This window comes from Leptopilina boulardi, unplaced genomic scaffold, assembly GCF_019393585.1.
Source record: "Leptopilina boulardi isolate dan_hultmark-lab unplaced genomic scaffold, ZJU_Lbou_2.1 LbouV2_266, whole genome shotgun sequence".
NCBI classification, from domain to species: domain Eukaryota; kingdom Metazoa; phylum Arthropoda; class Insecta; order Hymenoptera; family Figitidae; genus Leptopilina; species Leptopilina boulardi.
This window is the reverse complement of record NW_026137825.1, coordinates 4,248,705-4,264,029: the sequence shown is the minus strand read 5'-3', so window position 1 is coordinate 4,264,029 and position 15,325 is coordinate 4,248,705. Positions and strand designations below refer to the sequence as shown.

The 15,325-nt window shown below is 26.5% G+C and overlaps 1 protein-coding gene and 1 long non-coding RNA gene across 12 annotated transcripts in view; one reads left to right on the top strand and one right to left on the bottom strand.

Moving 5' to 3' along the window:
• LOC127281217 (uncharacterized) overlaps window positions 1-15,325 on the bottom strand; it is a 257,929-nt gene that overhangs the window by 148,358 nt on the left and 94,246 nt on the right. The window lies entirely within an intron of this gene.
• Window positions 1-15,325, top strand: part of LOC127281228 (uncharacterized) — a 204,626-nt gene that overhangs the window by 102,354 nt on the left and 86,947 nt on the right. For both annotated transcript variants that reach the window (XR_007842939.1, XR_007842940.1), the window contains exon 2: window positions 1,085-1,137. This is a non-coding gene — a long non-coding RNA (uncharacterized LOC127281228). The remainder of the gene's footprint in view (window positions 1-1,084; window positions 1,138-15,325) is intronic.

Here is a 15,325-nt window from a genome sequence, read left to right as displayed (position 1 = left end):
AGAAAACGTACACTCAAAAAAAATAAAATTTACCAAAAATACAATTTTTTATCAAAACTAGTGTATAATAATTAATTAATATATTAATACGAATTACAACAATTAATTAATATATTAATTAATAATTAATATTAATTTATTAATAGATAAATAAAGTGAATATGTCATTATTGATAGTTTATCATGATTTGAATTTTCCCGCGGTATGAATTTCGAAAAGTTGTAGATGGCGTTTTCATTCGGCGTCCTAGCAGACGACAAACAGGTTTCTCGTCTGCTGATAAAAAGAAAAAAAGACGCTCATATCGAAGCATTTCGTTGCATTCATCGATCCTAATTGTAACATTATTATATTCCGCAGAATAATTGTAATAGAATCACCGATTATAATTTAATATTCATAATAATTGTGTCCCTTTATATGAATTGTTTTATTAATATTTTGAATAAATTGAACGAGAAAATTATTGAATTATCGCATAACCAAGTTTATTAAAAATTAAACAATTAATCAGACAATCATTTGGTTAAATCGAACAAACATAACCTTTAAATTAAAATATTCTTTCTGTTAACTAAATAAATTTTATGCATTTATTGTAATAAACCAAATTTTTATTTCAATTAACTAAACTTTTTTATTGTATCAAACAAAAACGAAGCTAATGTACGCTTCTATATGATAAACCATTTTCAAAGAAATAATTTTTTAAAATGAAAAATTCTATAATTTTTTGCCTAAAAAATATTTTTTTTTTTTATAATTTGTTTATTAATGAAAACAACAAGAAATAGTTTTTAGGCAAAAAATTATAGAATTTTTCTATTTGAAAAATTATTTCTTTAAAAATCGTTTATCTTGAACTTCAGTTTCGTAAACAAAAACTGTTTGGTTAAGTAAAATTAATTTTTTTTCCGAATGCTCATAAACAAAACGTATTGTTTAAAAAAAAACTAAAAACACAAAAACTGACGTCAATTATTTCAAAATTAATGAAAAAAAAATGAATGTAAATTATAATATACTTGAACTAAAATCCAGATCTCATTTCTCAAGTCTCAGCAAGATTTTTCTTTTTTTCAGAAGTAGCAGTGAAGCCATGGAAGCACAATGTGGCACCTGCTGCTTATAAAAAGGTACAAGGAGAGAGTGAGTGAGTGAGTGAGTGAGAGAGAGAGAGAGAGAGAGAGAGAGAGAGAGAGAGAGAGAGAGAGAGAGAGAGAGAGAGAGAGAACAAGACAATCGTGAAAGAGTGAGAAAAGAAAGTATGGAAAAAAACGCTAGAGTAATGATAAGAAAGTAAAAAAAAAAAGAGAAGGAAATGGAGAATTGTAAAAAAGGAAGGAAAAAAAAGAAGCGAGAGAAAGAGACTGGTCTCCAGGTCGTCCTTATTAATTTGCATAGAAATTTTCAGAATCTAGGATTTTTCGTCTTTCAAACTTTCGTCGTCGACCTATAACTATATGATTAGTTCGTTCCAAAAAGTACATTATAAAACTTGGCGAAATTTTAATCATGTAATGCACTTTTTTACCTCCCCCCCCCCGCATATATATATATATACATCCCTCTCGTCTTTCACAGTAAATTATGTATTCATTAATTTTTCTCTCATCTTTGCCGAGTCAATTTCATAAAAAAAAAATTTCTAATTAATTTAAAATATAAAATTAACTAATAAACTATTTCCATATAATCAAAAAAAAGTAGATTTATTATAAACTGATCATTATTTGTAAATTATATTCAAACTTTTTTGACACCACAGCAAATTTGTTCGCTGTTCCTATATTAGCTAACGTAATTTGCTGTGACAGCAAATAATTCGCAAATTTTTTCTATGCTTGTATACAATTATATATATATATATATATATGTATTATATTATATTAGAATTATAATATATTTATACCTATATACTAGGGGGGCCCCGCCCTCCTGTTTTAATCATTTTTTTTAATTTTCCATTGATCTTATTTTTACAAATGAACCACCTATTTCAAAGAATTATTATTACAAATTCATTGAAATCTGAATAAATATTATAAAAAATTAAAATTATTCAATTTGAATTAATAAATTAATTAAATTAATAATAAATAAATAATTAAATAAATTAAAATCGACATTAAGAAATTATTTTTAAAAATAATTTCAATGAAATTGCCTAAAAACCAATAAATTTTTAAAAAGTCTTGAAACGAACATAACCTTTAAATACAAGTCATTTTTGGCGGGAACTCCACCTCTACTTAACGGCTATATTGAAAGTCTTAAAATTTACATAACCTTAAAATTTATGTCATTTTTGGCGGGAAATACGGAGAGAGATGAGGAAAGGGGGAAGGACTTACTGCTTTATTCAGAGTGTTAAAACAAACATAACCTCAAAATTTAGGTCAATTTTTGGCGGAGGAGGGGAAATTAGAGGAGGGAGGGGGAACTTGCGGCTATATTCAGAGCCTTGAAACGAACATAACCTCAAAATTTAGGCCATTTTGGAGGAGGAGGGGAGGGGAGTTGCGGCTATATTCAGAGCCTTAAAACGAACATAACCTCAAATTTAGGTCATTTCTGGCGGGGGAGGGGAGGGGACTTGCGGCTATATTCAGAGTCTAGAAACGAACATAACCTCAAAATTTAGGAAGAGGGACTTCCACCCTCTTAGGTCAAAATTTCTGAAACAGCGGCAGCGACGGTTGCGGCGAAATCTTTTTATAATATAGAAAGATATATATATATACCAGCGGCTTAGGAGAAATTACTGATGCAGTTTCAATTAATTTCTATTAAACTGATTACATTTTCTTTCAACGGTCACTTTTCCCCGAACCAAAAGCCTTATAATTGAGTCTCTTGAGCTCTCTTATAAAAGAGAAATCTTTTCAAAATTCTTCATTGTCTGCGAAACGCGATGGTATTCAAATTGCAAGAAAAATGACGAAGCTTTCAGCTTCCAGTGAATTAAGACTTCTCTATATATATATTTTATCGCCGTGCGCTTAAATTTCCATTAGCCATTGCACTTTTTTTTTATACAAAATTTTCTTTAAAATAATTTATTATAACACAAATTATAATATCTTTCTAAAATAGATAATAAAAATAATATTAATAATAAAATATTTTAATATTAATAATAATAATATTACATGCATAAAGGAAAATTTTTGCTGTTGTAGCGAATTATTTACTGTCACAGCAAATTACGTTAGCCAATATAGGGACAGCGAAAAAATTTGCTGTGGGGTCAAAAAAGTTTGCTGTGACAGTAAATTTTCAAAAAGTAAGTCTGAGATTGTTTATCACAGCAAACATTTTCGTTGTTACAGCCAAAAAAATTTAGCTGTGGTTACTAATTTTCATAGGTCCGATAGCAAACATTAGTTAGCATCTGTATTTTTCATATAAAACAGATATTGTCAAAAAATAATTTTAAAAAATCAATGCGTAATAAAATTAGAATGAAAAAAAATTATTTAACGTATTGTTTCGATTTTATATATATATATATATATATATATATTATTAAAATTAATTTTCCATCAAGAGTAAAGTCACGAATGAATTTTAATTAAAGCACATACGCGTATAGATATTTTTCATGTCACTTTGGCTGACCAAAGCACGACCTTTATCACTCGACTGAACATCAAAGACTATATATACATACAAACGATATTAATAAATTCAATTTCAATTGAAGGTTTTTAGTATATATATAAATATTTACAATTTGTATTAAAAAAAAAAATTCTTTGCATTAATTTTAAATTTAATTAAATTAAATAATAAATAATGCTGTTTAAATTTAATTACAAATACATTTGAAGTTAATTTTTTATATATATGCAAATAATAAAAAATAAATAATAAAATAAAAATTTTTACAAAAATTAAAAATGTTTATCTGCTTTTTTTGGATTTTAAACTGTATTCTTTTTTTTTTTGTATTTTTGTATACAAAAAGTAGGTATATATAGTTTAATACGAACATTTAGTAGAAAAAATAGAAATCCTGTTTGTATTGTTTATATGATTTTCGAATATCGGAACATGTGTTTTTTTTTTTTTTTGTTTTTTTAAAGTACGTAAACAAAATGAAATAATAGTTTGTGAGGGAAATTCACATGGAAATTTTATGCGAATTACAAAATTTGTAAAATGATTCTCATGTTTATACGCGCGGGTTTATTTAATTTCTCCTGTCACTAGAAAAAAAAATAAACAAAGAATTTTATAGAAATCTTCATTTTATTTTTATTTATTTTTCATTTATATATATATATATATATATATATATATATATATATATATATATATATATATATATATATATATATATATATATATTATAATTATATTAATTAAATTTTTATTTATTTTAAAAATAAAAAATCTTTTAAAAATATAACTTTTTAAAATATTTATTAAAAAATCTTTATTTCAAAAATATCATAACCAATTATAATATAGAACATTTAAAAAAAAAAGTATCGATTCAATTTATTTCAGAGCTGTTACTATATAAATTATTACCAAGTTATTAACATTTCAAAAATCAAATCATTACTTTTGAAAAAATTTTTTGAATCAACATAAAATATTTGAAATCTGCATTTGTAGAAATATATATATATAAATCTCTCGATTCATCTCTTCATCATTTGTAATAACATAACTAAATTCCATTTGAAACGATTCCCAATGCGCGCGTTTTGCTATATATGTACCTCGCGCTCGAGACGAAACATTCCTCGCAAACATTGATCTAGCGTGGACCATTACTCTCGACGGTAATTGAAATCGAAATACCGAGCGCGTTCGTATACCATATGCAGAGGTATTTTTGTGCAAAAATTTTGCCCGGAAGCCAATGAGAAAGCATTCTGTTATGCCTGTTACACCATCTGGAAAACTGAATTTTCTTTTTCACAAATATCAGTTCCAAGTAATCAAACATATATATATATATATATATATATATATATATATCTTGTGTGTTATATATACCAAACAATTTTTAATAATCCAAAAACTATTTCCACATCGATTTCATTTCTTTCTTTCTTTTTTAGATTTCGTTATAATACTGTATATTAAAATAGAAATTTTAATAAAGAGGCGTTAAAACAGACAATTGGCTAAAGTCACGTCTTTACACGACGTGAAATAAGATTCAAACATAACCTCAAAATTCAAGGATTTTTTCATCCTATATTAGTTATTAAGTAATAATTATTTAATACGCCAACCCCCTGTTTTTTTTTATTGTTTTTGTAGATGGCCTTATTGCACCTATTTTCAGTTTATGTTTGGCCAATTTCTGTAATTTAAAACTATTATTAATATTTGATTATTTATGTTTTTAAATGTTAATTATGATTTTTGTTAGTAATAATTTTTATTATTTTTAATTTTTAAAACAAAATTTATCTAATTTTTTAAATTATCCTAACAAAATTTGACCTACATTTGAGATTATGTTCGTTTTTTTTTTGGTCATTTTCCTCCAAAGTTTGACCTAAATTTTAAGGTTATGTTTGTTTTTCCGTCGTTTTCCGTCAAATTTTGAGGTTATGTTTGTTTTTGGTCATTTTCCGCCAAAATAACATAACCTCAAAATTTAGGTAAACTATTATATTCAGAGTCTTGAAACGAACATAATCTCTAAATTCAGGTCATTTTTGGGGGCAAATCCACCCCCCTCCCTGCTTCCCTTAACGATGAAAGGGGGAATTGCAGCTATATTCAGAGTCTTGAAACGAACATAACCTTTAAATTCAGGTAATTTTTGGCGGGAAATCCACCTCCATTTGAGGCTATATTCAGAGTCTTGAAACGAACATAACCTCAAAATTTAAGTCATTTTTGGCAGGAAGTCTGGAGAGAGAGAGAGAGGAGGGGGGAGAACTTGCGGCTATATTCACAATCTTGAAACAGCGGCGGAGGCGATATCTTTTTGCAATATAGGTAGATTTTACGTTTTACGTAGTATTCTATACTAATTTATAGTAAACAACTTTTTACTTTTCAAATTAGTAGTACACTGAAAAAAATTTATTTTATTTAAATTATTGCTCTCTAAATCTGAATTAGTAAAAATGTTTACTAATTTAAATTAGTAACTCAGTTTTTGCTTCAGAATTAGTAGAATTTTTTTTAATTATTAGTAACTTTTACTAACAATTAGTAAAATCTTACTAATTCAGAAGCAAAAAGTGAGTCACTAATTTAAATTAGTAAACATTTTTACTAATTCAGATTTAGAGAGTGGTTACTTTACTATTATTCAATAAATAAATATTATCCAATATTTATTTGTATTTTATACTAAAAATTAGTAGAATCTTACTGAGAATAAGTATAAAAATGTTACTAAAAAAAAATATTAGTAGAATTTTACTAAGAATCAGTAGACAATGTTACTACGAATTAGCATAGAATTTTACTATACGAATTGGCATAAAATTTTACTAAAAAAAATTAGTAGAATTTAACTAATTCTTAGTAGAATCTTACTAAAAAATAGTAGGGAATTTTACTAAAAATTAGTAGAGAATTTTACTAAAATTTAGTATAGAATTTTACTAAAAAAAAATTAGTGAAATTTTTTACTAATTTAGATAAGAAATTAAAGATAAAAAAATTTTTGGAAAAATGTTATCGAGCAAAAAAAAAAAGTTTAGATTTCTCAAGATATTTTGGATATGTAGTGAATGGCCACAAGGGAGGTTTGCCGATATCAGGTGATCGGAGCTTAAAGCCGTTAATTACCAAGGGGCGGCTCTCTCGTGTAGCATATATCTGCGCTTTCGAGAAGCGATTGCAATGAATCAAGCCGTCATTAGCTGAGCATCGTCGATCGACAGTGTCATTTGTTTGCACCGGGCACGAACAATTCACTCCATATAGACCGTTCATTATATATAACAAGTATATATATATATCAACAATACTTTTTTCTCTAAACAATATATATATTTCAAAAAAACTGAACTAAAGTAAAAAAAAAATTCTCCCCTTTCTTTATAATTTTCTTTTGAAAAAAAATTACAAATATCAATTTATTAAAATTTCAGAAAAAAAAAATTTCTTTTTTTTTTACTTCTGAGAGAAACCAATAAAGATTTATTTTTAATTTAAACCCAACAGGAAATTTATTAAATTAACTCTTAAAGAATTTATATGAATTTATTATGGAAATTAATTCTGAAACAAAACTGAAATTAATTTTTAATTAAATTTTTTTTTTTTTTTTAATTCAATTCAGTCTTTCCACACAATGAAAAGTAAAATTTAATATACTTAAAAAGAAAAAAAAAACTAAATTAGGGTCAACTGGGGTAAATCCGAACGCTTTTAGTAAGTTTCAACAATAACATAAGTTTTTTCTTTAAAAAAAAAATACTTCCGGTATTCTGGTGCATGAAGTTGTTACTTTACTTCCATAGAACAATTTTATGGGGTAGAAAAAATTTTTGATAAACTACAATCGCAGGAAACTTAGCGTTCGTATTTACCTCGATATTTTGCAACTTTCCTAAAATATGGGGGTAAATACGAACGCCACTGTATTCCAGAAAAATCTTAGGGAAAATAAATTTAAAGTATTGCAATTGTTAAACTTATATAAAAACTCAAAAAAATACGATAATAAACCTATTCTGTAATAATGCATCATATATAAATACAAAAATCAAACAGGTTAAAAATTAAAATGCATTACACAATTAAAACCTTCAATAACTTTATCAAATCATAACGGATTTTTGCAAAACTTGGTACAGAAAGTATTTTGGAGTGATTGAATGTAAATACAAAAATAAAAGTCAAATTTTTTAAATTCAAAATGGCGGACTTTCCTAAAACTTATTTTTAAAAATCATCAAATTTGCTAACCCTGAAACCCCCCGAGTAACAATTTTCGAGCGAATCCAATGAATTTTTTAATTCTCGTCCGCCATTTTGAATTTTGAAAAACTGACTTCAAATTGGTAATTAGCGACCCCAAAAACCGTAGAATACCAAATTTTATTAAGATCCTGAAAAACTTTTTTCAACAAACCATTTGGCAAAAAAATTGAAACACTCCTTCGAGAGAACAGAGATTAAGTTTCTGCTTATTAATTACTAACGAGGATACGTATAGAAAGAAAAACTTTTTTCTATGTACTTTTATAATGTTAAAATAATAGTGTAATCAAATAAAAACAATTTTGTGTGGCTTTGATGTAAAAAAAATTATTAAAAATACCGTTCGGATTTACCCCAGTTTTCCAATTTTTTTGGGTAAATACGAACGGTCTGATATTATTAATAAAATTTTACAGAAGGCAAAAATCAAAAATAGTTTCTGTTCTAGTATTCATAACAAACAATTATAAATAATAAAATGAATTTTTAGCTTCTTTTTCTTCAAATACGAGACAAAATACTGAAAGAGTGTCATCTTTGATTTTCAATCTTTTTTGCAATACTTGTTATCTTTGTTTATGCTGTTGCTAATTAACAAACAAAAAATGGGATAATACTTAGAATCTCTTCAAGAGGATCTGAGGTAAAAATTCTCATATCGAACTTATTTTTAAAATTTTTAATTAAGCTGAAATAATTAGCGTTCGGATTTACCCCCCGTTCGGATTTACCCCGACTGACCCTAAATTTATTTAAAAAAAAAAAACAAACTAAATTTAAATACATTCTATTTTTTTTATATCACAAATTTCATATTAAATCTGTCGCGTACATATATAATGCGGCGCAGGATTGATTTTAATTTTGAAATGGAAATAATTAATAATACAATATATGTGTCCAATTTTAACAAATGGTAGTCAGATTTATTGAAAATTGTATTGTTTGTCAAGTACGATTAAACTTGCTAATTATAACGGATAATATAAATAATATTTCCAACAAGAAATAGAGTAAAATAAATAATTTCCGTTGTTTCATATATTATATAATGAACGAGGGATTTAAAAACTAATTCTCTGTTTCGAAATTCCATATAAATTCTACAGTATATATATATATATATAAACAATATTTTAGAGGATATTGTTCTCAAAGTGTATATTAAATCCTCGAATGGATATAATAGGGAACCCTTTACGTGTTTTACTGCAAATAGTTCCAATTTCAAGAAACTTTTGTATTTGATCTTCTCGTTTTGCAGCTGCGCCTAAGAGGAAATTATCAAGTTTTCATGTGCCTTGAAAATCCTAACCTATAATATACTTCTATAAAATAGAAATTTTTTTTTCAATTTTTTTTTTATTTCCAATATTTTTTTTTTTATTCCAAAATTTCTTTTTTCAAATATATAAAATTTTTATTCCAAAATTTCTTTTTTGAAATATAAAATTTTTTTTGGAAAAAACAATTTCTTTTCTATACTCTTGCAAAGATTTTTCTTTTCATTCATCGTTTTTACTATCGGAAAGCTATTATTTTTATTCACAAAAAACGTATTTTAGCATAAAAACTCATTGAAAACATTCTCTTTTTTTTTTATTAAAATATAAATCTTTTAGATTCTTATAAAAAATTTTCTCTCTTTCTAAATTTGAAGATTTTCGTAAATCTTCATTTACGATAATCTTCAAATTTTGCAGAACTAATTTTACTGGAGGAAAAAAATATATTTCTTTCGAATATTGAAATAAATAATTAATTATTAGATAAATAAAAAGGAAAAATCAAAATTTTCTATTTAAAGGGAAAATTTTAAGAAGAAAATTTATTATATAGTATTTTTTGTATTTTGAGAAGAAGAAGAAGATAGAAAAGAGATTGGTATATATATATATATATATAGAAGAAGAGAAAGGCAAAACCATTCGCCTGATCTGGGCGCATATGTCAATTTCACTTGAAATGGATTATCCCCCGGGATTCTCGCGTTTTCTTTCCTGTCTTATCTCTTACATTTTCTCTATTCAACCTTTTCATCCTGAAGGCTTGCAACTTCAAAAAGCCAAAGGTTCAATTTCATCAAGATCCCCCCTGCTCCACCTTATAGCTTCTCTCAATTCTTTTTGTCTAAAACGTGAAAAAAGTTAAAAGAAAAAAAAAATTCTCACATAACCAAATTCAATAATTGAATATTCTCTCATTCAAATATTTACTAACCTACAGGGAAAAAAAGATTTACCTAAAATAGCGAAAGATTTCACTAGATTAGCGAAATATTTAATTGAAACAAGTAAAACTTTTGCTACACTCAAAAAAATAAGTAGTAGATTTGACTACTTTTTAACTACCCTGTATAGTACAATAGGTCCTCAACTCAATTTTAAAAGTTGTTTTAACTACTAAAAAGTAGTTAAAATAACTAAGAATGTAGTTGATATAATAAGATTTTGTAGTTAGTTTTAAATTCTAACTACATTTTTAAGTTAATTGTACTACTAATTTTTAACTACTTAAGAAATAGTGAAATTAACTACACAAACATTGTTAAACTAACTAAGAAAGTAATTGTTTTAACTTCTTTTCACTTAACTACCCAAAGGTATAGTTGAAGATTTCGGATAAATTTTTTTCAGTGTTCTCTAGTGAAATGTTTCCCTGTTTCAGGTAAAACTTTTTTTTTTTTGTGTAATAAAAATGATTTGATAAAAAAATATATGAAACTGAAAAGGGAAAATAAACTTTTTTAGATGGATACATAATTATTCCATACGGAGAAAAATCATTTAGCTGTAGCAGCAAATATGCATTAACTGGAATTGTTGTGCTAACAACAGTTATCAGAAATAGCTAATAAATTTGCTATCCATATAATAGCAATTAAATTTAGCTGAAATAACTAAAATAGCTACACGATAAAAAAAATTATGAACAGTGACATAGCAAAAGTACAATATTTATAAAATAAGGAAATCTATTTAATAGATTACTTATAACGTTTAACAAGTTTAAATACATGTTTTATCTAAAATAGTCATATTACTATTTTCATTTTATTAAGAAAATTGAATATCTCCTATGATAGATAAAATAAATACTGTTTCAGAGATATTGTATTTATATTCTATTCATAATATATATTTAGTATAGTTAAATCTCATAGAAAATTTAATTTTCTCTATTTTAGCGAAAATGGATAATCGCTAAGGCGATATTAACTATACTTATAACTATTCCAGAGATTATTTTCGCTAGTTTATATAAAGTTTTTTTAGCGTGTATAATCACACTGAAAAAAATGTTGCCGAGAAATTCAACTACCATTGGGTAGTTGACTAGAAAGTAGTTAAAATAACTACTTTTTTAGTTAATCTAATCATGTTCATGTAGTTAATGTAACTAGTTTTAAGAAGTTAATAAGTAATAGTTGATTTTACGTAAATATGTAGTTAAAGTACAACTACAAGTCGGTAGTAAAATTAACTTTTTTAAGGTAGTAAAAACAAGTGGAATTGTAGTCAACTCAAAATTTCAAGAGTAGTAAATCCAACTACTATTCACCAGTTATTTGAAATGTAGTAAAAGGAATTAGTTTCTTTAATTAATATAACTGCTTTTTTGAGTAGTCAATTTTTTATTAATTTCTATGATTTTATAGGCTTCAATAAAATTCTTGTTGTAGAATTAACAAGTCGTCTGTAATTAAAACTACTACTTTAAGTAGTAGATTTTTATTATTTTAATTAATTCGATAAACTTAAAGAAGATTTTTGATGTAGAATTTACAAATCGTTTCCAGTTAAAACTACTTCTTTAAGTAGTAGATTTTACTATCTTAAAGTGTTACAATAGGCTTTAAGAACATTTTTGTTGTAGAATTAATAAATCCTTTGCAATTAAAACTATCACTTTAAGTAGTAGATTTTACTGCACTATGCAATTAAGGAGGTTCCATCCCTTCACTTAACTAGTCAAAGCAATAACCATTTTTGTCTGATTTGACTTGCTCGGTATTTTGAAACGTCTGGCAACACTGCAACTCACGTTATGTACGTTGTCAACAACTGTTGTTTTGTATTGTCGCGCATAACCTCAAAACTTTGACAAGCGCACGCGCACGGTGGTAACCGTGAAGACGCGAAATGCCGTGTTGCCAGATGTTTCAAGTTATCTTTTCTGTATTACAAAAAGTGGAAAAAAAATTTATAAATGAACTATTTTGAACTCTCACAGGAGCCTATTGTCCTTTTTTAAATACAATACCGGTTCATTGCATATCTGTCTTTAACTATACAAACTTTGATCAACATCTGTTTGTTTAATATTTCATAGTATGAAAATATATGTGACAAAGTAATGAATTCCCATAAGAATCAATGTTAAACAGTGAAAAAATAAATCGATCAGAACTTTCTTCTCCGGAACCTACAGGTCTCAAAAATTTAACTACAGAATTTTAGAAGCTTTATTTAGTAGTGTATCAAGTTTTACCAAAAACTCCTTGTTTATTCGATAATAGGTGGTACCTCCTTAAACAACTTATAATATAATTAAAAGATGAAAAATTTACAAGTCAAAACTTAAAAAGTATAGTTATAGCAACTAATAAAAGTAGTAAAAATGACTACTTTAAATAGTTAAATTACCAATTGGACAAGCAGAAAGTAGTCTTCGAGTAGTTTTCAGACTGTCGTAGCGAGCGTGCGTGGTTAGTCGGTTAAGGTATCGGATAGCGAGCGTTAGGGTCGAGGGTTCAATTCCCGTCGGTTAGAAATTTTCTCTGTTAGGTACATAATCGTTAGGGCATAAAATAAGCGCCAGTACAGGAGAGAGGATGAAAAAGTCAATTCTACTGATAATAAACAATTATAAATAAAAAATAATTTTATTTTCCTATTTTAAGTAGTAAAATCTACTACTTAAAGTAGTAGTTTTAATTGCAAAAGATTTATTAATTCTACAAAAAAAAATGTTCTTAAAGCCTATTGAACCACCTTTCAATAGTAAAGTTTACTACTTAAATTAGTAGTATCAATTGCAAAATATTTAATAAATGTACCAAAAAAATGTTCTTAAAGCCTATTGAACCACTTTAAGTAGTAAAATCTACTACTTACATCTTGAGTTGTTTTAACATTTTTAAATTGAGTTAATACAATCACAAAATGTCATTCTACCAATTACATTTTTAATTGGTTTAACTATTTTTCTATAGTTAATAGAACCGTTTAAATTCACTTGAGAACCTATTGTACTACTCACGAGTTGTTAAAAAGTAGTAAAACATACTAGTTTTTTTTTCAGTGCAGCTAACTTTTATTCTCCGTGCAATATAGAATTCTTTAAAATCGTAACTAATAATTTTTACGGAATAATTCTGCGCCAACTTTAGATACAAAAAAGTGAGTTGCAATTTTACATTTATTGCTAGAAATATATAGAAAGAAAAAAAAATTAGAAAACGTAGTAAATTCGAAAAAGGAGTTTTCACGTAGAATATATAAACGGAAGTAAGAGAGGGTGACGGCTAAAGGCTAAAGAAATTAATAACGCTGAGAGAGAAGTATAGGGACGCGACTGAAAGTGGCATGTGCCCCGGGGAGAGAGAACAGATCCCGAAACTTGGATGACGGTTTTGCCGCGCGAGAATATATATATATATATATATATATATATATATATATATATATATATATATATATATATATATATATATATATATATATATATATATATATATATATAGAGAGAGAGAGAGAGAGAGAGAGAGAGAGAGAGAGAGAGAGAGAGAGAGAGAGAGAGAGAGAGAGTAGACACACGGGGAAATGCAAGTGGAACTGAAAATGAGGCAGAAGCTGTTGTACAAGTCTTTTGTTTTTGCGGGTAAAGCTCTGTTATGAAATTTTGCTTTTGCCCTCAAGGGCCTTGGAATATACAAGAGAAGGCTTTTCACTCTCTCTATTTATCTCTCTCTCTCTCTACACCATCACGCGGGGTGCAAGGCTCTCGTACAATTGAAATTTATCGCGCAACATTGCCCCTCTTCAAAACAAATGTTTTTTATTCACGCGATTATATTCCAAGCAAAATAATAATAATAATAATAATAAATATGATTAAATAAACTATAATCTACTATCAAAAGTAACATTTTCATTACGAGAAAATTTGATTTCATATATCCACACTGAGTAAAACGGTTATGAATGATAAATTTTAATTCTCGACTTGCGCTACGTAATTTGAGGTTTCAATCCCCAGTAGCGGTAGGATTCTTTCGTGATGAAAATTAAATTCAGTAGATATAAAAATAGTATAGTAGGTATAAAAATATTAGTAAATAATAATAAATAGTACATAATAATAAAATAGTAAATAGTAATAAATAAATAATAATAAATAATAATAACAAATAAAAATAATAGGTATAAAAATAGTATAGTTTACTGAAATTAATTTTTATCACGAAAAAAAATCTAACACTCCTAGGGATCAAACAGAATCTTAGTCGAAAAAAATTAGAATTTATCATTTTCATTAGGTAAAAACTAGAAAAAAGTCTTTATTCTTTTTCTAAAATAGGTAAAAAAAAAAAAATTTAATTTTATAATTTTGAAAATTTTGACAATGTTGGGCCAGTTTTTGGACTCTATTTAAACCTTGATAATTATTCTCATATAGGTAAAAAAAAATGGTAATTCTCTTTTTTTCGCATTTTATAAAATATTTTGCCTTAAATAAATATAAAGAAATGCATATATTAACATTATTATATTTAAAATGAGAAAGAAATTTGTGGTAAAGGGAAACGACCTCTTAAGATTCAGGGCACTAATTTTTCCACTTGACCGCACGAGCCCTTGAGGGCTTTTTTTTTCTCAGCCTTTTCCTTCACAAGTTCCCTCTTAATAATCTTTGCGCGCGCTTAAATGAAAAAACTGCAGTTTTGCAAGAAGAAAAGTGCTTCTTGTACTTTTAAATATTTACTCACTACTTCTTGCTAAAATATAATATATATGTCAATTCCATTTACAATGGCTCATTATATACATGAGAAGGAATTTGAACTTTTTATAAAAAAAAAAATTCTGTTTGTTTATATATATATATGTGACCTGGACAGTTAAAAGGGACCTTTTGTCCGAAAAAATTAATTTTTTATTGATTGGTGATTCTGATAGAAAAAAGTTTTCTCTATCAGAATCACCAATCAATAAAAAATCGATTTTTTCGGACAAAAGGTCCCTTTTTACTGTCCAGGTCACATATATATATATATATATATATATATATGTCATTTCATTGCAGCTAATGGCTTAATGTTGTTTTGTCGTTAATTACTTTAAAATACTTTCGAAACTTAATACGTATATCCTCTCGTATCCTCTCGAGAAAATTAGATGGAAA